Source organism: Mobula birostris, chromosome 2 (genome assembly GCF_030028105.1).
Source record: "Mobula birostris isolate sMobBir1 chromosome 2, sMobBir1.hap1, whole genome shotgun sequence".
NCBI lineage: Eukaryota > Metazoa > Chordata > Chondrichthyes > Myliobatiformes > Myliobatidae > Mobula > Mobula birostris.
In genome coordinates, this window is record NC_092371.1 from 141,469,500 (window position 1) to 141,492,779 (window position 23,280).

At 40.1% G+C, this 23,280-nt stretch overlaps 1 protein-coding gene across 10 annotated transcripts in view; it reads left to right on the forward strand.

The window, feature by feature from the left end:
- Nucleotides 1-1,816: 1,816 nt before the first annotated feature.
- The window catches only part of eya4 (EYA transcriptional coactivator and phosphatase 4), a 454,812-nt gene continuing 433,348 nt past the window's right edge, over nt 1,817-23,280 (forward strand). For 3 of the 10 annotated variants that reach the window (XM_072249809.1, XM_072249852.1, XM_072249824.1), the window contains exon 1: nt 1,818-2,311. The gene's annotated coding sequence lies outside the window, so the exon portion shown is untranslated. Of the gene's footprint in view, nt 2,312-2,799; nt 3,089-23,280 lie in introns of those variants that run through there. The other 7 variants (XM_072249790.1, XM_072249815.1, XM_072249881.1 and 4 more) reach the window with 5 other exon arrangements.

A 23,280-nucleotide genomic window follows, 5' to 3' on the forward strand; every position in this document is an offset into this window, starting at 1 on the left:
ACAACACAGTACATATAATTCACATACTACACGCAAATTAATATTACCACAGAAAAATTAACAAATAATGAAATATATTCTAGTCCAAACTCAAAGAAAGATAAACTGTAGCAAATCACCAACTCATGGGCAGTGGGATAGAAAAATACACAGCACAGGACCAGAGAAAGAAAGGAGAGGCACATAATCACAGACTAAGAGACAGGCGGAAAGGACAGATCCAGAAATGGAATCAGGCGTGAACAGGACAGAAATCATCAGTGGGTACACTCAGAGGCTTTCAGGCACACAAAAATAGAGTATGGTATTGGAGACACAGATAGGTATGGAACACAAAACCACAAACAAAGATACAGAAAGAAGTGGAAAACAGACCTACAGCCAGAAAAGAAAATAGGGACAGAACACGGATACATAGACATAGAGTTGGAACAGAGGGAAAATCTAAAGACAAACCAATAGGAACTGCAAACCCAGATGCGAATGGACAGTAAAATGACCAAAACATAGACAAAGGGTTGGGTCAGGATTGGAAGGGGTCAGAGAACAAGATCGTGTAATCCCATAGACAGAAACACAAGCAACACAAATGCAAACCTACAAACAGGCAGAAACTGCCACTCTGATCAACTGTACTGACAGAATGCAAGAGCTTATAGAACTAGAGAGAGACAGAACAGAGTGCAGTGGCAGGGAGAGAGTACAAACCAAATTAGACTGAGAGCAAAAGAGGGCAAACTTAGAAGCAGTCAGGAAAAGAGCATTGATAAGGGGGCATAAAGATTTAGAGTGCAGACCCAGAGGCTGAGAGGCATTTAGGAACAGTGCACAACCTGGCATCGCAAAAGAGTACAAACACAAAGATACAGACACAGATGGCAACAGAATGAAGATACATAGACAGGAATTAACAAACCCATAGCAGAGAAACGGATAGGAACAAATGACCATCTAGAAGCAGAGAAAGCTTCTGGCATGACTCAACAATATAGCAGTTAGCATTTACAGCTCGGTGTGCCGGATTTTGGAGTTCAATCCCAGCATCCTCTGTAAGGATCCTCTGTACATCCTCACGGTGGAATCAGTGGGTTTTCTCCCAGCGCTCCAGTTTCCTCCTACAGTCTAAAGATGTACCCGGTAGGTTAATTGTTAATTTGTAAATTAAACTTAACCTGTGATTGTTAGGGTTAAATCATGGTTGTTGGAGGGTTTCTGGGCACTGCTGCTTGAAGGGTCAAGAAACAATTCAGAAACCATGAGATGGGGAGGAGGCTGACATCCATAGAGTGAGACACACATGGATAGAACGCAAGGCCTATAGAGATATGAGAGTGAGTGAGAGAGAGAGAAAAAGAGAGAAAGAAAAAGAAGTCAAACTGATAGATGAATAGGCAAGAACAATCAGACAAATGGGAACAAAGCACCATCTCAGGGTGAGAGGCGGAAACAGAGTGCAAATACAGAGTCAGAAACAGACTGAAGAGGACTTTAGTGAGCTAGGGAACCAAAAGCACTTGCCACGCGCCTAGGCACTGCGCGTAAACATGAGGGCCAAGCGCGTGTCCGGGATCATGCTCCTCGAAGCCACTGATCAGAGCGCGAGTCGGTGAAATCTCGGGAACGCGCGTGCCCGGGAAAGAAAGAATAGCGCACGCGTGCGGATGAAAGGACAGAGCCTGTTCCGGAAGGATTCAGGTTGCGCATATCTCGATTGAGCGGGAATCTATGAGTTAAAGAGTTGTCAATCCAGGTTCAGAGTGAGCACGCGCCCAGGGAACATCGAGCGCGAGCCCGAGCCCGAGGACCGGGCACAAACCCTCGGAGTGCGTGCGACCTCGGACATTGAGCGCTGGCCTGTGGAGTGAGCGGAAGCGCGGGCAAAGATCAGCGCGAGCCCGCTGCCCCCGCCGCGCGCGTGAACACACACACACACACACACACACACACACACACACACACACACACACACACACACACACACACACACACACACACACACACACACACACACACACACACACACACACACACACCAAAGGGCCCGAAGTGTGAACGCGCCAGCCCGAGGGTTGAGTGCGAGTCTGGGTATCGTGCGTGAGCCCGCAGACAGCGCGAGCCCAGGGTCAGAGGGATCCTCGGGTCTAAGCGCTACTCACACATCCCGTTCTGCGCAGACACTGGGGCAGCAAAACAAAAACAGTCTCCCGTTCACATCCCCGCCCCCTCGGTCTCTGCTCCGAAGAAGACCTTGGAAATCAACTATTTCCAGCAAGACGGTTTGAGAGAAAGAAACTGGAATTGTATTGAGGAAGTAAGTTTTTTTTTTCTTTTTAAAATATGTGGCCCTGCAAACGATTGGGTCTGCGTCTCATTCACTGATGAGGGCGAGAATATATTTCCAGTTTGTCAGCTAAGCGTTAAAAAAGCAGAGTGATGAAGGGAATGTGAGTTTATAAGAAGTCAACTGAGACAATTCAGATCAGATTCTCGGAAACGTAAATGTAGAATCACAAGTAAGCTGGCGGTCCAGTGCTCAAAGTGCAGAGGCTATCTTGCCATGACCGCCCTGCACTGTTTACTGGCGATGTTTAGTTGTGCGGGTTTGAAGGCCAGTTATTGTATTGTGGAAGTCCACGTGCATTTAGTGTTTATATCTGCCGTGATGTGAGGAGGATACTCTTACAGCACAGACACCGCGCGCGCACACGCAGAAACACAAACACACACACACACACACACACACACACACACACACACACACACACACACACACACACACACACACACACACACACACACACACACACACACACACACACACACACGCTGGTGCACCATCGTCTCGCTTTCCAAGCCCAATGGGCTGTCGTCCATTATTTTTCCTTGCTGGCTGTCATTACAGTCCTTTTGAATTCGATACTTAAGTAAACGTACAGGTTGGATTTCAGATTAACGACACGTACTTAACAGTTATTTTCCCGGCAGCATGTTTTCATTACACCCGCAAAGAATAATAATGTTCCCGTTTGGATCCTTGTTGGGATTAGCTGTCAAGTTTCTTCGCGTTTTTACCTCTTTACATCTCGAGGTAGGCAGGGAAAATCATGGGAAAAAATCATATCTCGAACTAAAGTGTCGTAACATCACTTTAAAATATGCGAATGACATTATATATTGCCGCCGAATAAGAAATACTAACAAGTGTCGTAACTGTGGGCAAAGTGTGAGATATTTAGAAAGTACATTGTAAGTATATCCATATTTTAATAGTGCTCCTCAGAATAAAATTGTACATTTTTGTTCACTAATCTTAGCTCCCCCCTCCTTAACAGAAGGCTCTTCCTAAGTGGTAAAGAACTGCTCAGTTTCAGTGTTGTTTTGTAAGCGCAAAGGGTTAAAACTAGGTCGGTCTGACGTTTATATCCTAGTGTTGGACGCGGAACATGCGGTAAATTGACAAACACACCCACCCGTGTGGATCATTAATATTTCTGGTCGATGAATCAATATTTCTTCTCGATGGCAGAAGCTTTTTTCAAAAAAAAAATAGGGTGCAGATTTCGATACGGTTTCAACTCGCTGAGCTTGTTTTTATGAAACAAGTTGCAAGCTTAAGAATCAGTTTTAGCTCATATCGGAACTTTGCCTGCCAGTGCCTTCGATTGCAGTATTTTAGCCAGGTTTTTAAGCCGCGGAAAAAGTATGATCGCATTTCGGTTTAGCACCATAGCCGTTGCTGCATTTCACTAACAATTTGGAATAACAAAGACAAAAGGAGGTAGTGGATTGTTCTTTTATGGGGGAAAGAGATTTCCGAATTTTGTGCTTTATAATTGGCCACTAAATGCGCAATGTGCCCTTACCTTAAATCAGCGACTGAGTATTCTCACTGGCAGATATTGATTCACTTCGAAAACCCTGTTCAACGCATTTTCCACTTACATACCTTAAATCGAAAGGCACTTTCCTCAATACGACTGCACATTGCAGTAACCTCATGCATCGAGTGATCATGTCAATAATCAAGGAATGTGTTATCACAAACCAGGAAAACCTTACCGAGCAATTTCTGCTTTAGAGCACGATTTTTAAAATGTGCGCGAATCTGCTGTCAAGGTCGACAATTAATGGATTTTAAACAGAGAAAAAGATGTGCCGTCTGCACGAACAGCTGCTTGCTAAACTATTAGTTTCGAGGTACCCGCAGTCAGCTCTGAGACTTTGTTCGTGACAATAAATACAGACGAGGAAATAACGGACATGCAATAGCCGAAATATTGATCCACAATAAATAATTCATAAATACGTTTTAAGTTTTAAACGAAAAACATTTTTAGAGCGATTGAAACCTGCATTTGCTCTTATGACCATCCCTAAATGCAACGTTTAAACCCGATTACTGGGTTTGAATGAAGGTAGATTATAATGAAAATTCCCGACCACTTAGTAGAATAAATCAACGCAATGACATTCAGGCATTTTAAATTAATCTGAAGTGTTTTAAAGCATAACAATCAGTGTAAAATCTGAAAATACAACAAGGATAAATTTATTCCGAAAAGGTACTTAAAAGTAAAAACGGGATGCGAAAGTGTGAACAAAAGTACAACAAAAGCCTCTGACATTTTATTGACCATATTTATTAAATAGAGTATTTATAATATAATTGCATTAAACTACAAATATTAATTTTGTATGATTTTACTTTACTGTAATAATATATGCGTTTTTGGTAAGAATTTTGAATAATGCAGAAGCTGCTACTAATAAACTGTTCACCGGATCACATTACCGGGTAGTGAAAATAAATGACTGAGAATTATCAATAGATCAAAACTCTGATCTCAGTTTTACAGAGGAAATTTAAAGTTATTCCTTAATGAAACAGAAGTGATCAGACTGGAAATAGAAGATTAACAGTCTTTGAGCTTCTTAGCAAATGCTTTCTAAAATCATTTGTAGAGCTAAGAAACTGGCAACAGAATCTTACATCTTCACTCGTGATCTCACCGCTGTTTTGCAATGTCATTGGTATATTAATTCTGATACTCTGAAATGTTTACGTATATTTTATTAGGCAAAATGAATAGAATTTGTGCTTATATGGTTCAACACCCCATGATCATAAATGAACGGGAAGGAAAATGAGGATTATTGTGTATAGTGATTCAATCACTTTCAAGTATGAAATACAAAATGCAAAAATCTAAAAGCATTAAGCATTTGCCATCCCTCCTTAGTGTATGTAGGTCCGTCTGTTTAGTAAATATCATATAACGATTGTAATTTGAAATTAATACATGGATACCTCTGTCTATTCTTTTAAAATTAGCATTATCCTGCATTTTAAATAGTTTTATGTGCTCATTAAAATATTGATCAGAAGAATCTGTAATATTAAGTACACAATGATTAATATAGTCAACATCATTATCTAAGTCATTGGATTTTGTGAATTAATAGTTGAAACAAATCTCTCAACAAAGAAAAAAACTGATAATTCAAAAAGGCAACAGTACTGTAAGCAGGGCTCTGCTGCAGTTGTGTCTTGGGTCTGTGGGTTCATCACGAATATATAGAGTTGGAATTCATTTGTTTAAAACACAGACCTATACTAGTCTAATTCATACTATAATCTTATATGCCCACAAATAGAAAGAAAATAGTCTGGCGAAAAATCAAACATGATGGCCTTTGTTTGGTACATGGTATGAACTGTAAATACGGTACTCCATAGAAAGAATTTGCAGTAATAGTAATTCAGCGGAGAAGGAGTCAGATGATGCAGATCTAAATGTACAAGTAAATATATATTTAAAAGTTTGGTATATGATGTATTTTCTTCAATTTTATATTAATTTGATGTAAGTGTAAAATAAATGTTTTACTTGATATAATTGATTAAGAAATTGCAGACTTAAGTTGTGTTGGGTTGGATTCTCTCAGATAGGCAAGTTATTAAGCCTGATAAAATTAGACTAATAACCTAGAAAAATCCATTCGAGTCCCACCATGGAATTGGCAAAATTGGGATTCAGTTTTTTAAAATTTATCAACATAAAGAGCTATCAAGAAAAGAGACAGAAACTACTGGAACATTATAAAAGTGCTACAAGTTTACTAATGCCCTTTTAGGAATAGAAAAATGCAATTCTTACCATTTAGTCTCTAGGTGACTCTAGTCCCATAACAATACGATAGACTCAACTGCATTCTAAAGTGTCCTCGAGAGATACACAAAGTTAAAAAGTAGGTTTATGATAACTGTCATAAAGGAATAGGATAGACAATGAATGCCAACCTTCCCAGCAATGCCCATATGCTGAGAATGTATTTTAAGACAAATTAGCATGTTATGTACTCACTGTTATTGAGAACAGTCATACAGCTGTTTTATTTTTTTCACATTCCTGGCATGTAGTTCTGCTGAAGTTGTTAATTTTACATCTGTGGAATAGCTTTATCACATAGCATTAGCTGCAATTATCGTTTACATTTATTTTGAATAAATTATGTTTCCCTGTGATGTTTCAGTAAACATAATAACATGTTGGGATGGATTAATCTCAACTGGCAGCTTTAGAGAAAATGGCTCCTTTCCACCTCTAACAGTCAGCGCATCTTTGATTTCCATGTCTGCAAACAGCAACTTGTAAATTGGAGGTGCCATTGATGTCAGGTGCCAAGCACATGACCCACCCTTGCCCAGCTACCAAATTTATCACTTACTCCAACAACACTGAGCTGAGGTGCTGGATAAACTTGGAATCTGGCCTTTTAGCTTTCTGCCAGCCATGGATAGAATGGGGTCACCATCCATTAAGTAGAAGTTTGAGTCATTATTTTTGTTTTTTAATGTTAATTAATGGTAGCTTAATGAAATTAAAATTAAGTATATTGTACTTTATTTTGAATTGTTTTTAGTTAGATTAACTCCATTTAAAATACTGTTACATGTTTTGAATAACGGACACATTACTAAAAAAGACAAGCAGTCAAAGATCATCGGAATAGTGCTGGAGGTAGGCCCAGTTTCCACCACCTGAGGCCAGATTGCCCCTTGTAGAAGAAGGCATCCAGTAAAATTAAAAGGTGCTGATTTATGATTCAGTTCAAGCATTGGTTGGGATTCATCAAATTTAGTTCAGGAAAAGATCCAATATTCTTATTCAGGAATGGATTAAGGCACCAGCGATAAACTTAAGTTCTTATTTGAAATGGTGTAATGGTATCTATGAGAGGGAAGCACATGAAGGACAGGGAAAGAGAGGTTTGTGTTGATAGATTTAAAGATGGGAGTAGAAACGGATATCATGCATTGGTTAGTAGGCATTTAGACAGACACTGGAACAGGGAGGGAGTAGAGGGATACAGACCATGTGCAAGCATATGGAATTAGTTAAATTGACATTATGGTTGCTGTACACATGGTGTAGGGGCTGTTACTGTGTTGTGGTCTTCCATGCGTAGAGTCATACAGCATGTGTTGCCCAAAAAGTCAGTCTATCGGTCTGTGTTGGCCCACAACTAAACCTCTCCTATCCATGTGCTTATCTGGTTGGCTTTTAAATGTTGCTAATGCGTTCACCTCAACCACTATTTTTGGCAGTTCATTCCAAATGCACATCACTTGTTGTGTGAAGAAACTGTCTCTGTTGAACCATTAAATTTCTCACCTCTGATCTTAAACATATACCCTCTTGTTTTCATCATCCCCTCCCTAGCAAAAAGACTACCCTTTCATCCTGTCTATGCTCCTCGTGATCTTATACACTTCCACCTTTGTTCTCATGTTTCATTCAAAAGGCAGCTTTCTGACAATGCTAGGCTAAGTTTTGATTTACATTAACTTCTAATGATTATATTGTGCTGTATATTACGATTGACAAAGTAGTGCCAAATTAGTGCTTTTGACTGGAGAGAGGGGGTCGTGGGGCTGCAGCATGATGACAGCTAGTCAAGGTTCATCCTGACTGCTTCTGTCCATGTGGAGTTTCACTGTGACTGTGTGGGTTTTCGCTGGCTGCTTCAGTTTCCCCTCCCAGCCCAAGGACTTGTGGATTGGTAAATTAATTGGCCATTGTAATTGCCCTTGATGAGTGGCAGAACCTGAGGGAAGCAGATGAGGATGTTGTGAAAACAAGTTTAATATGGAATGAGTGTAAATGGTTAGTGTAGACATAGTGGACCGAAGGGTTATTTCCAATTTGTTTGTCTCCATAACTTGATATCATCATTGAATGGCAAAGCAGACTCAATGGGCTGAATGGCTTAATTATGCTATTGTACCTTATGGTCTTATGATCTTCTGAATGAATTATTATTAATTTTGGCTTGGATTTATCTGAAATTGAAAATAAGATGGCAAAGGCAAGAATTTCTTAATACATTACATTTTGTTTAATGATAAATTTATTATCAATTTTCTTATTAATGAGATATGGGATTTGCATGCATTTCTGCATTTGTTATTCAACCACATTCCCCTTTCATCTACCTTCTTGAACCACTGCAGTCCTAATGAAGTGCTATTTGGTAAGGATTTTCAGCATTTAGACCCTGTGGTGATGAAGGAATTTGAGATACATTTCCAAGTCAGGAAATCTTGTCCTGTAGAAGGGAACTTACAGTTAGTGTTGTTTCAATGTGTTTTCTAGATTTTGGAAGCTTTTGAGATGGAGTCAAAATAGCCAAGACCATTTGAAACATCCTGCTGCCATGGCACTTGTGTAGCAGAGAGGTCAAATGTTCTTTAAAGTAATTAAGTAATGCAACTAATTTAAGAATCTGCTTTGTCTCAAATTATGTTGAGTTGTTCAGTGTTGTTGAAATGACATTCATCCAGGGAGGTGGAGAGCATCCCAATTTGAGGAGGAGAACCTTCCCAATGGTACCACCATACTGGAGAGAGTCATCCATTATACTCCTGACTTGGGGCATTTTGATTATGGTTTTTAAGATGTCAGAGGCTCAATAAGCTTCTGATCTTGTAGCTACAGTATTTTTGTGACTGGTCCCGTTATTTTCCTTCTCATCATTGACTCTCCCCCCCCCACAAGGATATAAATAGTGGGTACTTAGCAAAAGTAGGCCAATTGAATGTCAAAGGTAGCTGATCAGATTCTGTCTTATTAAAGATACTCGTTGCCTAGAACTAATACACTCTGTTTGTTACCTACTGTTTATCAGCCCACACTCACAACACGCTGGGGGAACTCAGCAGGTCGGGCAGCATCCATGGAAAAGATTGGTCGACGCTTCGGGCCAGAACCCTTCGTCAGGACTGTAGGGGGAAGGGGCAGAGGCCCTATAAAGAAAGTGGGAGGAGGGTGGGAAGGAGAAGGCTGGTAGGTTCCAGGTGAAGAACCAGTAAGGGGAAAGATAAAGGGGTGGGGGAAGGAAGGCAGGGAGGTGATAGGCAGGAAAGGTGAAGAAAGAATAGGGGAAAACACAATGGGTAGTAGAAGGAGGCGGAACCAAGAGGGAGGTGGTAGGCGGCTGGGGAAGGGGGCAGAGTGATATAGGGATAGGGGAAGGGAGGGGGAGGGAATTACCAGAAGTTGGAGAATTCTATGTTCATATCAAATAGTGAAAATGAAGCGGTTGGGACCGGGGAACTGGAAGTTATTGAAGAGGTGGAGGGCATGGGATGTATCCCAGATGTAGGTGGAGAGAGACTGAACTATGGGTGACAAAATGGAGTCCAGGTAGGCAGATACAAATTCGGTGGGACAGGAGCAGGCAGAAACTATGGGTCTGCCAGGACAGTCAGGCTTGTGGATCTTGAGGAGGAGGTAAAACCGAGCGGTACGGGGTGTGGGAATTATAAGTTTAGTGGCTGAGGATGGAAGGTCTCCAGAGTTGGTAAGGGCGGTGATGGTATGGGAGACAATGGTTTGATGTTTTTTGGTGGGGTCCTGTTCCAGGGGTAAGTAAGAGGAGGTGTCAGAGAGCTGCCGTTTGGCCTCAGTGAGGTAGAGGTCCGTCCGCCAGACTACTACAGCACCACCTTTATCAGCGGGTTTGATAGTGAGGTTGGGATTAGTGCGGAGAGAGTGGAGGGCAGTGCGTTCAGAGGGAATGAGGTTGGCACAGGAGAGAGGAGTGGTGAAGTTGAGACGGTTGATGTCTCGGCGACAGTTGGAGATAAAAAGATCGAGTGCAGGTAGAAGTCCCGGGCGGGGTGTCCAGGAGGAGGAGGAGGGTTGAAGACAGGAGAAAGGGTCATCAGTAGGGGGAGGGGAATCTTTGCCAAAGAAGTAGGCTCGGAGATGTAGGCGACGGAAGAAGAGTTCAGCGTCATGGCGGGCACGGAACTCACTGAGCTGTGGACGGAGGGGGACAAAAGTGAGGCCCTTGCTAAGAACAGAACGTTCTGCCTCAGGGAGGGGAAGGTCAGAGGGGTTTCTTCACCTGGAACCTACCAGCCTTCTCCTTCCCACCCTCCCCCCACCTTCTTTATAGGGCCTCTGCCCCTTCCCCCCACAGTACTGACGAAGGGTTCCGGCCCGAAACGTTGACCGATCTTTTCCACGGATACTGCCCAACCTGCTGAGTTCCTCCAGCGTGTTGTGAGTGTTGCTTTGACCCCAGCATCTGCAGATTATTTTGTTGTTTATCAGCCCATGTCTGAGTGTTGCCCAGGTCTTGTTTCAAGCAGCCATGGACTGCTTCATTTTTTATAGAGAGATGAATGGAGTTTTTAAAGTAATTTAGAGTAATTCTAAAACAAAGATATCTAGTAAGGGGTGGGAAGTTCAAGGGGGATATGGGAGGAAGGTTTTTTACTCAGAGAGTGGTTGGTGTGTGGAATGCACTGCCTGAGTCAGTGGTAGAGGCAGATACACTAGTGAAATTTAAGAGACTACTAGACAGATATATGGAGGAATTTAAGGTGGGGGGGGGGTATATGGGAGGCAGGGTTTAAGGGCTGGCACAACATTGTGGGCCGAAGGGCCTGTACTGTGCTGTACTATTCTATGTTCTATGAAACTGTAGACATTTTAGTGTTTTTTATGATTCCTATTTCTGAAAGTTATGATATATGTTATTTTAACTCTATAGTCTTACAAATTGTGAACTTTACTGAAATAAATCCCAGAGGAACGTTATGTTGTTTAGCTATGTGCATGTGTATAGTTGAATGACAATAAACTTGAATATATAAATTGAAAATTACTATTGCTTCTAGAAGTTCGTTACCAAAGCAGGTTGAAGATAACACAATTATGGTCACAGATTATGTGGTGATTATTGCTTTGCAGTGCCACTGACTCTTTGTAACAATTTCCAACCCATATCCTGAAGCATATAGAAGGATGAGCCTTACATTCAACGTTCATAAGAGAAAGGTCCTCTACCAGTCTGCTTGTGCGGCACCACCCTTCCCTCTGTCAAGAAAAGTGCATGAGAATACATTGGCCATTTCCCTTATATTGGGAACCCCATCTCAGAAAAGGCAGGCATTGATGAGAAAATTCACCACTGCCACCAACGTGACAAGGCAGCCTTTGATCAATTGAGGAAAAGAGTATTTAAGGATCAGTTGCCAGACCTTGCACAAGCTGATGGTACAATGGCCATTCATGATCCCCACCTTCTAACATTTGAGACTTGGACTATCAACAGCAAGCATTTCAAGTCTTTGGAAAATTCCACCAATGCCATCAAGTAAAACTTCATTAAATTCACTGGAAGGATAAGCAAACCAATGTCAGTGTTCTCACCCAGGCCAAAATCAACCCCAGTATTTGAGGCCCTAGCCACTCACTACATTAGAGGGTGATGTTTTTGCTTGCCTATTACCAGACACTCAAAAAACTCATCTGCAGTATCTTGAGACTCAAATCTGAGCTTTGTCAAAAGACCACTGTATATTCACAGTATGAAGAAGTTAAGGTTATGTCATGTAGCTGATTCATGAGCAAGCACTGTGACAAATAATTTGATCCTTGTACTGTATGATGAAAATTGAATAAGAAGTACACATGAAGGTGCATTCAAATAAGTTGATTTATAATTATGGTTTTACTTATGTGCATTGTACTTTGGTAGATTTCAGGCAATCAGTTATGCTTTTAATACTAACCAGTAATCAAGGTGCATTCTTACTGCTTACTCTTAAGTGAACTCTCTCTTAATATTAGACCATAGATATGGGAGTAGAGTTAGGCCATTTAGCCCATCAAGTCTGCTTCACCACTCCATCATTGCTGATATGTTATCCATCTCAACCTCTTTCTCTTGCTTTCTCCCAGTAACCTTTGAGACCCTGACTAATGAGAAACTAACAACCTCCACTTTAAATATACCCAAATACCTGGCCGCCACAGTCATCTGTGGCAATGGATTCCACAGATTCTTCACCCTCTAGCTTAAGAAATTCCTCTTCATTTCATTGTGCAGAACCTGCAGATATGAATGATAATAACAGGTTAAATTTACCCTATCCAAACATGAAATCTCTGTATGCATTTTTATCAAAATGTATTCAAAGTTCATGATTTCAAAAGGAAAATTTGTTTTTTTTTAATGCTGACTTCTTCAAAGATATTTCCACATAGGTAGATCTATATTTTAATTTGATGAATATTACCCATTTTGATCACCCATTAATTGGAGATATTTATTTTGGTACTTTGTTACATCATAATACTGTCACAACAGTGATAGAATGTAGTTTTATTCATAGAGTCAGAGAACACTACAGCACAAAAGCAAGTCCTTCAGTCCATCTAGTCCATGCAGAACTATTAATCTGCCTAATCCAACTGACCTTTACCCGGACCATAGCCCTCCATAAGTCACCTATTTATATACATATCCAATTTTTTTGTAAATATTGAAATTGAACGTGAATCCACCATTCCATTGGCAGTGCATTTCACACTCTCCACTTTCTTAATGAAAAAGTTCCTCCTCATGTTCCCTTTAAATAGTTCACCTTTCAACCTTTCACCTTTAACCCATAATCTCTAGTCTCATCCAATCTCAGTGGAAAATGGCTGCTTGGAGCCATTTTCTCCTATCTATGCACCTCATGGTTTTATATATCTCTAACAAATCTCCACTCATCCTCCTTCGCTCTAGAGAATAAAGTCTTAAACTATTCAACTTTTCCTTATAACTCAGGTCCTTAAGTCCTGGCAACATCATTGCAAATTTTCTCTGCATTCTTTCAATCTTATTGATATCTTTCCTGTAGGTAGGTGACCAAATCTCTACACAATACTCCAAATTAGGCCTCACCTGAGTACAGGACTTGGGATGATATGTTGAAATTATACAATTCCAACATAACATCCCAACTCCTGTACTCAGTACTTTGATTTATGAAGGCCAATGTTCCAAAAAGCTCTTTTAATGACCTTATTTACTTGTGACATCACTTTCAAGGAATTATGGACCTGTATTCCCAGATCCCTGCCTTCTACTGCATTCCTTAATACCCTATCGCTTGTATAATTCCTCCCTGGTTTGTCCTCCCAAAGGGTAACACCTCACACTTGTCTACATTAAATTCCATCTGCCAATTTTCAGTCCATTTTTCCAGTTGGTCTAGATCTTGCTACAAGCTTTGATGGCCTTCCTTGCTGTCTACTACACCCCCAATCGGATTGAGTTTACTACATAATCACCTACATAGTTGATATAGATGACAAACAACAATGAACCCAGCACTAATCCCTGTGGCACACCACTGGTCACAGGTCTCCAGTCAGAAAGGCAGCCTTTTTCTACCACTGTATGACTTCTTCCATGAAGCCAATATCTACTCCAATTTACGACCTCATCCTGAATGCAAACACCTGAACCTTCTTGACCAATCTCCCATATAGGACCTTGTCAAAAATTAATCATTTTTTGTGCAGTTAGTTTATCACAGTAGATAATTGCAGACAATAATTCATTATTTAGGAACAAATTATCTAAAATATCAGGTGTACTTTAACAGAAATTTTTATTGCAAACTGTCCATCAGCCCAGGAGTTGAAGGTAGATTGGCATACAACATAAAGCAAACTGTCTATTGTCCCAAAGACACAATGTCAATACACTGACTTAGAGAAGAAACAGAAACTTTACCCAGTTGGTGGTTAATTGCTAAATTCCTTCAAAGCATTGCAGTTCATGAAATCAACTGTGGCAGTGTAGTCACTCATTTGAATGACAGGATCTACTCAACCATCTTCCCTTGGCTGTAACATTGCTGCCATGAGCAGCCTTTTAATTCAGCTTTAGTTCTGAGGTTTTCTGCAAGGTGAACTGTGGAGCAACCCTGATCTCTTCACTTTGAATACTAAATCTTGTAGTCTATGACTTATGAGCAATGCTGCATAAAAAATCAGCCTAAATAGAAATACTGTGTGGGCCAGGTGGGACGCAACAAAGTTGAAGAGACATGGTTGTGCAGCAGTTAGTGCTGCTGCCTCATGGCTCCAGCAGTTTGACTTCAGATATTGTCTGTGTGGAGTTTGCATGCTCTCTCTGTACTGAGTTTCCTCCCCTATGCTCCAAGTTCTCCTACATCTGAAAGGTTTTCAGTTAGGTTTAGAGACTTCTGTAAATTGCCTTAGTGAAGGTAAGTGGCAAAAAGAATCAAAGGCAAATTGTTTAGTATCCACAGAAAAATATCCTGGCTGAGTCAGGCTCCCTTCATCTTCATCTTCACTGTTTTTGTTCTAGCTCACTTCATGGTCATTTTCTCCTTACATTTCAGGTTGTTATAGATACTATTTCAGATTTGGCATTTCATCAATGCAAGGAAAGGATGTAAGTTTGCCCAAGACAAAACAAACCAGCAGATGAGATAGTTGTGAAGTGACGGCAAGCTCACCCATCAGTTATGTTAGTGCAGCAGTGCTGTAAATCAAATCAGTGTTATTCAGTAGATTGTGAACATTGTAGGTGTGCTATGTTGATGCTCGAATGTGTGGCGACACTTGCAGGCTGCCCCCAGCATATCCTTCGGTTGTGTTGGTTGTTAACGCAGACAGTGTATTTCACTGTATGTTTTGATGTACATGCGATAAATGAATCTGAATCAAAATATGGGTTAAAATCCCATCAAAACAATTGGTTTACTTTAATGAATAAAATGAATCCAGAATAAAAAGCCAGTTTTAGTATGGCGACCATGTTGTAAAACCGTTGAAAAAACCTGCCTGGCTCACAAATATCCCCAAGAAAATAAATCTTCTGCCATAGCTTGCCTTGCATTTATGCTGTTGAGAACAGAGCAAAGTGAGCATGTGACTCTACTGATGTACCAAAGTCATCTAATGTAATGGATGATTTTGGAAGTTGCTAGCCGCAGTGGTGAGCTTCACTTCCAAAATCTTTCTTGCTGAATATGAGCCTAGGAGCTATAGCATCAAAATATATAACCTGAATTGGGATGATTATTTATTCAGGATTTGTATGTCATTTAAAAGGCACCCAGTCAATTGATATTAGCACAGTACATCTGAGTTTGGCTTTTCCACAGAATTCTGAAAAAATATTCAAAGAATGTAATATAAGCTTACAAGCTTACATGTTGTGATATATCAGAAGTATATTTGAATGGTTTATCAATTTTTCATTATTCATCTATTAAAATTAAAAAATTTTTCCTGATACCATGATACATACTCAATCGTATGAAAGAATTGCTTTACTGAAAGAGAAAAGAAAAACAGACAGTTCTAGAAATGGACAGTAGTTCTTTCAAATGGTTGAAAACATAAGGACCCTTGTTCGAACTAATGACTCTGCAAGAAATTTTAATGTATGTTTTCTCTTTTGTGGTGCTGATGGATCTGCTGTACATTTTGCTGTTTCTCCTTTTATTTTAACTTTTTAGCATTGATAGTTGTGTTTTTCAAACATTCCTTTCCACAACATTGTAAAATTTTTCATACCAAATATGTACCTCCTGTTCAGGCACGTTATATAATTTCAGGTTCACAAATGACTGGCCTTTTATGAGTCAGTACACATATACTCTTAAACTGACTATGAGTTTTATGAAAGGTGCTTCAAAAACACTTCTGCTTCAACAGACGTTTCTGATTATTGCTTGTGAAAATCAGAATGGTTCCTTCATGAGTATGTGTTGTTACGGAATATTGAAGTGGCTGCAAATTTGCATTTACTTGCAAAGGAAGAATAAATAAATTCAAGGTTCCCTGGATGAAGTAAGTGGTACATCAAACATAAAACCAAATTCAAAAAGCTGTATATGTTAGCATTAGATTGTAAATACTGGTGGGAACCAGACTGGTCACAAAAGAATCATGGCGGAAGAGAAAATTAAAATAAGAGAGGAAAAAAGAGCATTTAAGAAAAGATTAACTGAAACATAAATGGGAATCCAATATTGTTCTCTCAACAGATAAAAAATTTAACACATAGAGAAATAAGAACATGCAGCTGGATTCTGAAGGCTTTGTTAATGTATAATTGGCTTCTATCTTTACAAGAAAAGTGAGTCCTTCCAAAGTATTTATGAAGAAGGTGATAGGTAAGACACACGATATTCTGAAAACTTACAATGTGGAAGTATTAGAAAATTTGGCAGAGTAGGTAAGCCACCAGAACTGGATGGGAACCATCCTCGGATGTTGAAAGTACTGCACATGAGAAAATGGTTGGGGTATTGATCATAATTTTCCAATGCTCTGTAGATACTTGACAGAAGACTGGATAGCAGCAAATGTTCCTCTGATGTTCAGGCAAGAAAGTAAGGATAAGCCCATAAACTACAGGCCAGTTGGCTTAACCTCAGTCTTGGGAAAGCTTTTAGAAACATTTATCTGAGATTAATAGTTACCTGAAGGAATGGATTAATTAACACAAGCCAGCGTAGACTTGATAAGGGTATCAGTTTGCCCCCATCAATTTGCCTATTGCACCAACAGGTCAACAGAGGATGCCATCTCCAAGGCACTTCGCTCTGCCCTGACCCACCTGGACAGCCCCAACACTTAACGTCAGAATGCTGTTCATTGACTTTAGTTCGGCATTCAATACTGTGACCCCTCCAAGCTGATCACCAAACTTCACCAGCTTGGTATCAGCGTATCCCTCTGCAATTGGACCTTGGAATTTCTGACTAACAGACCCCAAACAGTTAAGTTAGACAACCTCTCCTCCTCCATTCTCACCCTGAACACCGGCGTGCCTCAAAGCTGTATGCTGAGCCCTCTTCTGTACTCCCTTTTCACCTATGACTGCGTTCCTGTACATGGTTCTAACTCCATAATCAAGTTCGCAGACAACAAAACGGTGGTTGGTCTGATCAAAGGGGATGACGAGACAGCCTACAGGGACGAGGTACAGCACCTGGCTACATGGTGTGCTGACAACAATCTGGCCCTTAACACCCAGAAGACCAAGGAGATCATTGTGGACTTCAGGCATGCCGGGAGTCAGACTCATGTCCCCATCTACGTCAACGGAACTGTAGTGGAGCGTGTATCAAGCTTCAGATTCCTTGGTGTCCACATTTCTGAGGATCTCACCTGGTCCCTGAACTCCTCCATCCTGATCAAAAAGGTGCAACAGCACCTTTATTTCCTGCGGAGCATGAAGAAAGCTCACCTCTGTCCCAGGATACTGACGGACTTTTACCTTTGTACCATTGAGAGCATACTCACCAACTGTATCTCAGTGTGGTATGGCAATTGTCCCGTATCAGACCGCAAAGCACTCCAGCATGTGGTGAAAATTGCCCAGCGGATTATCGGCACCCAATTGCCCACCATTGAGAACATCTACCATAAACACTGCCTGGGCAGGGTGAAAAACATTATCAGGGATGCATCTCACCCTAACCATGAACTTTTTACTCTCCTCCCATCTAGTAGGCACTACAGGAGCCTCTGCTCCCGCACTAGCAGCCACAGGAAGAGCTTCTTCCCTGAGGCTGTGACACTGCTGAGCCTCATCACAGCGCTAAGCAATATTGCATCCATATTGTACTGTCTCAGTTCTTTTATATTTGTGTGCTGTAGCACTTTTTTATTCGCAGTTATTTTGTAAATAACACTATTCTTTGCATTTCTGGTCAGATGCTAAATGCATTTTATTGGCTTTGTATCTGTACTCGGCACAATGACAATAAAGTTGAATCTAATCTAATCTAATCTAAATTGTGTTTAACCAACTTTATAGATTGATTTGGAAATAACAGAAGATGAGGATAATGCAGTTGATGTAGAGTACATTGGCTTCCAGAAGACTTATGATAAGGTGCCACATAAGAGGCTTTTGGGCAGGGTTGGATGCCATAATATAAAAGGAGCATTGATCGCATGGATATAAAGTTGGCCAAGTGGCACACAACTTATTGTTAATGATTGTTTTCAAAATGTTCATGGGTCCATGTTTCAAAAGGATAATGATACAATTAGCAGGATATAAACAGGCAGGAGAATGGACAGATGCATGAACCAATGGGGTTTTAGTATGAAGAATGAGGAGAGGGAATATGGAATAAATGATACTGTCCTAAAGGGGGTGCAAGACTAGAGGGTTCAGGGGACATAAATAAACAAATCATTGAAATTGGCATGGCAGGTTGACAAAGTGCTCATAAGATAAGCATAGTTTTAGACTTTACCAATAGAGACATTGAGTATAAAAACAAGGAAGTTATGCTGTCCATTTATAAAACACTAGTCTAGCCTCACAATTGTGGCTGTTTTTAATATGGCAACTAAAATTCTGTTCAATTATGGTTGCCCATTGAAGAGAAAATCTGGAGTTGATTTGCAACACTGGTTCCTAGGATAAGTGAAAATGCAGATTAGTGAGTCTAGAACTGATTTCTTTGGAAAAAGGAAGGATAAGGAGAGATTTGATAGAAATATATAAAGTGATGAGCATTATGGGCAGAGTTTATAATGGAAGATTGTTCCATTGGTGGAATGATTGAGAAGTAGTCACATAAGTAAAATAAAAAGGAAGAAAATTATATGAGACATGAAGAATGGAATCTGGAATGAACTGCCTGCATCTGAGTTAGAGGCGGATTTCACTGTGGGCTTTAAGAGGAAATTGGACAAATATATGGTGGAAAAAGATATGCAACACTTCAGAGAAAAGGCCAGTGTGCTGAACAAGAGTATTACTCTGGTAGAGAGGCAGTGTGGGCAATATGGCCTGAATGTCCTCCTGACCTGTAAACATTCAATGATTCTATGATCTAACTAATCAAAAAGAAAAGGTCTAGACATACAGAATAATTTTCAGGCTGACCTCATTTTGCCATAGTGGTTTAGCAAGTTCTTCAGTGGTCCTTTGTGCATACATTTGATTCAAATCTTGAATTGTGCATTAGATCTGACATCAAATTTCCCTGCCTAAATCAGGGGATCACAATACAATTAGAAAATAACTTTAACGTAAGTCAAACTGCAATATTATTGTTCTTTGGGATTTGGCTCCCTTAAAATGGGACTTGCTCAGCTGGGAGCCACTGATGAAAATCATTCTGGCTCTTTTTAATTCTACAAGAGTACTAGCGATACATTTTGCAGACGATGTTAGTATTGTCCATGAATGTCCACTTTCTGCTCTTAACAGTGTTGTGACACCAGGCTCCCTAAACAGACACTGCCTTCTGAGCTCTGTTTCAGAGGATATTACCAGATGGACGTAGAAGAGAAATCCAGGATGTGCTGAAAGCTTCCTTGAATAACTGCAACATCCCTACAGACTCTCTGAACCTCTGACCCATTACCTCTGGCAGGGTCAAATCAGAGATCAACAGCATGGCTTTGTCAAAGCAGGTAGTGAGTCTGAAATTACTTGGACTCCCTTACTGCTCAAAGGAAGTACAAAACGGCATGTCATCTCATACAGTACCTTTTTTATAAGTAACTTATATCCTGTTTATTTAAGTAAAAGCTTTAGTGGAAGTGAAAGTGGCCAGGTGATATCACAGGAGAGAAAACCTGTCTCTGTGCTTGGGTAATGAGAATGAAATGATTTATATTACCTCATTGCTCAAGGGATGAAAGTGAACATTACCACGGTGGGTGTGAATGTATGGGACAGGAAGAGAAAAACAAATGCAAGTTTTATGTAAAAAGAGCATCTTTTCTGAATATAATCTGAGGTCTAGTTGATATTCATTCTTGCCTGTTGATAGCAATATGTATTCCCCCACCTCCAAGGATCAGTTCCATTGATTTCAGTTTTGGAGGCAGGTCTCATAAACTCCGGCATGTCACCAGGTTGTACAGTATATATATTCAAATGACAAGTGACCAAGGATGACCTTCTACACCCTTATTTCTTTCCTCAGAATGATGACAAAAATAATTGACTTTGAAAAGTGTTGTTAGCAGACAGGAAAACTCTGATTAGTATCACGTGTATTTTGTGAATAGAAACGTGCAATGATTTTAATTATTGACAGCTTACCCACAGCTGAATATCCAGAGACATAGATTATAATTCCACCATGGCAAGTAGGGTAACTAAATCCAGTTAATCAAATAAATCTGAAGTAAAAAGCAATATCAGTAATTGTGACCATGAATTATTGAGTTTTCATTAAAAATCCAAAATGTCCATAATGCCTTCCTGACTCTGTCTTGTCTTTAATTGCAGTTCTATAGGGCTTGAGAGTGTGGCTGAGCTCTGTGCTTTGAAAGACTTAGCAAGCCACCCAACTGCAATTTGTAGATACCTTTTGGTCTGATAAGAATGGAACTGGATAAACCACTACGCATCAATTTAGACATTAGATTTGGTCACGACAAAGCTCAGTTGACCTTGCAAGGTTCATCTCACTAATGCAGGGAAGTTGCGATAGCACATTAAGTTAGAAAAGTTGATGGAGTCAGACCTTTTTTTAGCTGATGTCTTTCAACTCCATTACCATTTCCAAGTATTTCTTATTCTACCAACAGGACAGATCTACCAAAAGTGATGGGATAATGATGTACATATAGTGATGTAATGGAAGGGAGTTACTCTGGGAGTCTTTAACATTCACTCTGAACCTTATGAATCTGGTGAATCTGGTCAGGTCAAACATGGGCAAGAAAATATCTGGCTGAATATTTGTTGAGCCAAAATATCTATATTCTCCTCCTGGCTACAAGGACAGAGTAATTGAAGGGTATGGCTTCAAGTCAAGGGTGGCAGGGGATAAGAGAAACAACATGAAGGAAAAACAATTGACCTGCTGTTCACTGTACTACGTGTCGTGGATGCATTTGGCTGTGGTAGTATTGTCTGACTACTATACCACAGTTGTGGAGACAAAGTCCTGTTCCTACAGAGAGGACAAACTTCACTATCCTATCAGACATTACCACATCGGTTATTGAGATGAATTCACAATAGGTATCTCCTTCAGGAATGGTATTTATGAGAAACTGGATAACCAACAGAATCAAAGCCTTATTTCTTTGTAAATTTGCAAAAAAATCAATAATACCTCATGAAAAAAGTATCAGTAACTTAGGAACTCCCTATAATGCTATCTGTGCCAGTACTGTCCATATTCCTTGAAGGAGTGAAAAGATACAGAAATCAGGACAGACATAATGATGATATGATTGGATTTTTACTGCAGAATGTCTGAGAGTCTGTATGGACAGCATTCATATTTCCGTATCTGCCAAGCACTGATTTCCTCAAAACAGTCAACTAGCTTAATCAGAAACACAGAAGATTCTACAGGTGCTGGAAATCTTGACTGATGAAGCGTCTCAGCCCGAAATGTTGACTGCCATGGATGCTGACTGACTTGCTGACTTCCTCCAGCATTTTGTGTGTGTTGCAACTAGCTCTATCAGACCTGATCTACTCTTTATAAACCCTTGCTGAACTCTCTGTTTGATCAAGTAGTTCATTATTTTTGTTACTGTTAATACATTCCATTGGCTTCATCACAGTTACAGTCTTAGAGCAACATAGCACAGATACAGGCCTTTGGCCCATTAAATCCAAACTGACCACTGTGCTCATGCATCTAGTCTCAATTTCCTGCATTTGACCCATATCTCTCTAAGCCCCACTTCTCCATGTACTACGAAGTGTTTCATAAATGATACTATATCACCTGCTTCAACCACCTTTTCTAGTAGCTCGATCCATCTACTCACTATCGTCTGCATGAAAAAGTGGCCCACAGGTCTTTTGCAAATCATTTCCCTCTCACCCTAAATCTATGCCCCCTAGTTTTGGTCTCCCCTACACTGGAGAAAAGACTGTTACCATCCACCTTATCTCTGCCTCTCATAATTTTAAACATTACCACTCATTCTCTTACACTTCATGAAATAAAGACCTGGACTGGTTAAACTCTCCCTATAACTCAGGCCCTCTAGTCCTGGCAAACTCCTTATAAATCTTCTCTGCACTTTTTCCAGTTTAAACATGTCTTTTCTATATTAGAATGATCAAATCTGTACTCAGAACTTCAAGTGTTGCCTCGTTGATGACTTACACAACTGCAACATAATAAAAACTCCTAAACTCAATTCCCTGACAGGTGACGCTGATGGAGTCTTATCATCCTTTAGTTAATCAGGGATAAATAAATGTGCCTTTAAGTCAATGCTTATACTTGCATGGGCTGTACTCCACACATGTTGTTTCATCCTAAACCAAATATTTTAGGGGTGAATACGACCATTGACTGATAAGCTTACCCATGCATAATGCTACTCCTTCCTCCAATCTTCCATAATTAATGTAATGCCAGTAGGAATGTTCCAATTCAAAGAAAAAAGTTCAAGATCTAGAAAACTTAGAAAAATGATGCAGTTATTTCTACAATTACCTCATTTATTCCTAATGCCCAGAATGGAAACCATAAAGCCATTTTTTGTTTAATTGCCTTAAAGTGTATTAATTTTTCTCTTGCCAATCTTCAGTTGTATTACATCTTTATTCGTTTATTGAGATACACTGGAGAGTAGGCCCTTCCAGTCCTTCACCCAATTTAATGCCAGCTTAATCACGGGACAATTTACGATGACTAATTAACCTACCAACTGGTAAGTCACTGGACTGTGGGAAGAAAATGGAGCACCCGGAGGAAGCCCACGCAGCCATGGGGAAAACATACAAACTCCTTACAGGCAGCGGTGAGAATTGAAACCGGTTCACCTGTACTTTAAAGCTCTGTGCTAACCACTACACTACCATGCTGTCCCAATCTACAATGCTCCATCCTTTGACATTTATATAGATTTTTTTGTTACTGTTGATGTTTGTCCTCTTTTTCCTCTGTGTAAATTAATTTGTTTTGCATATCTGTATTTTGTTATTGTC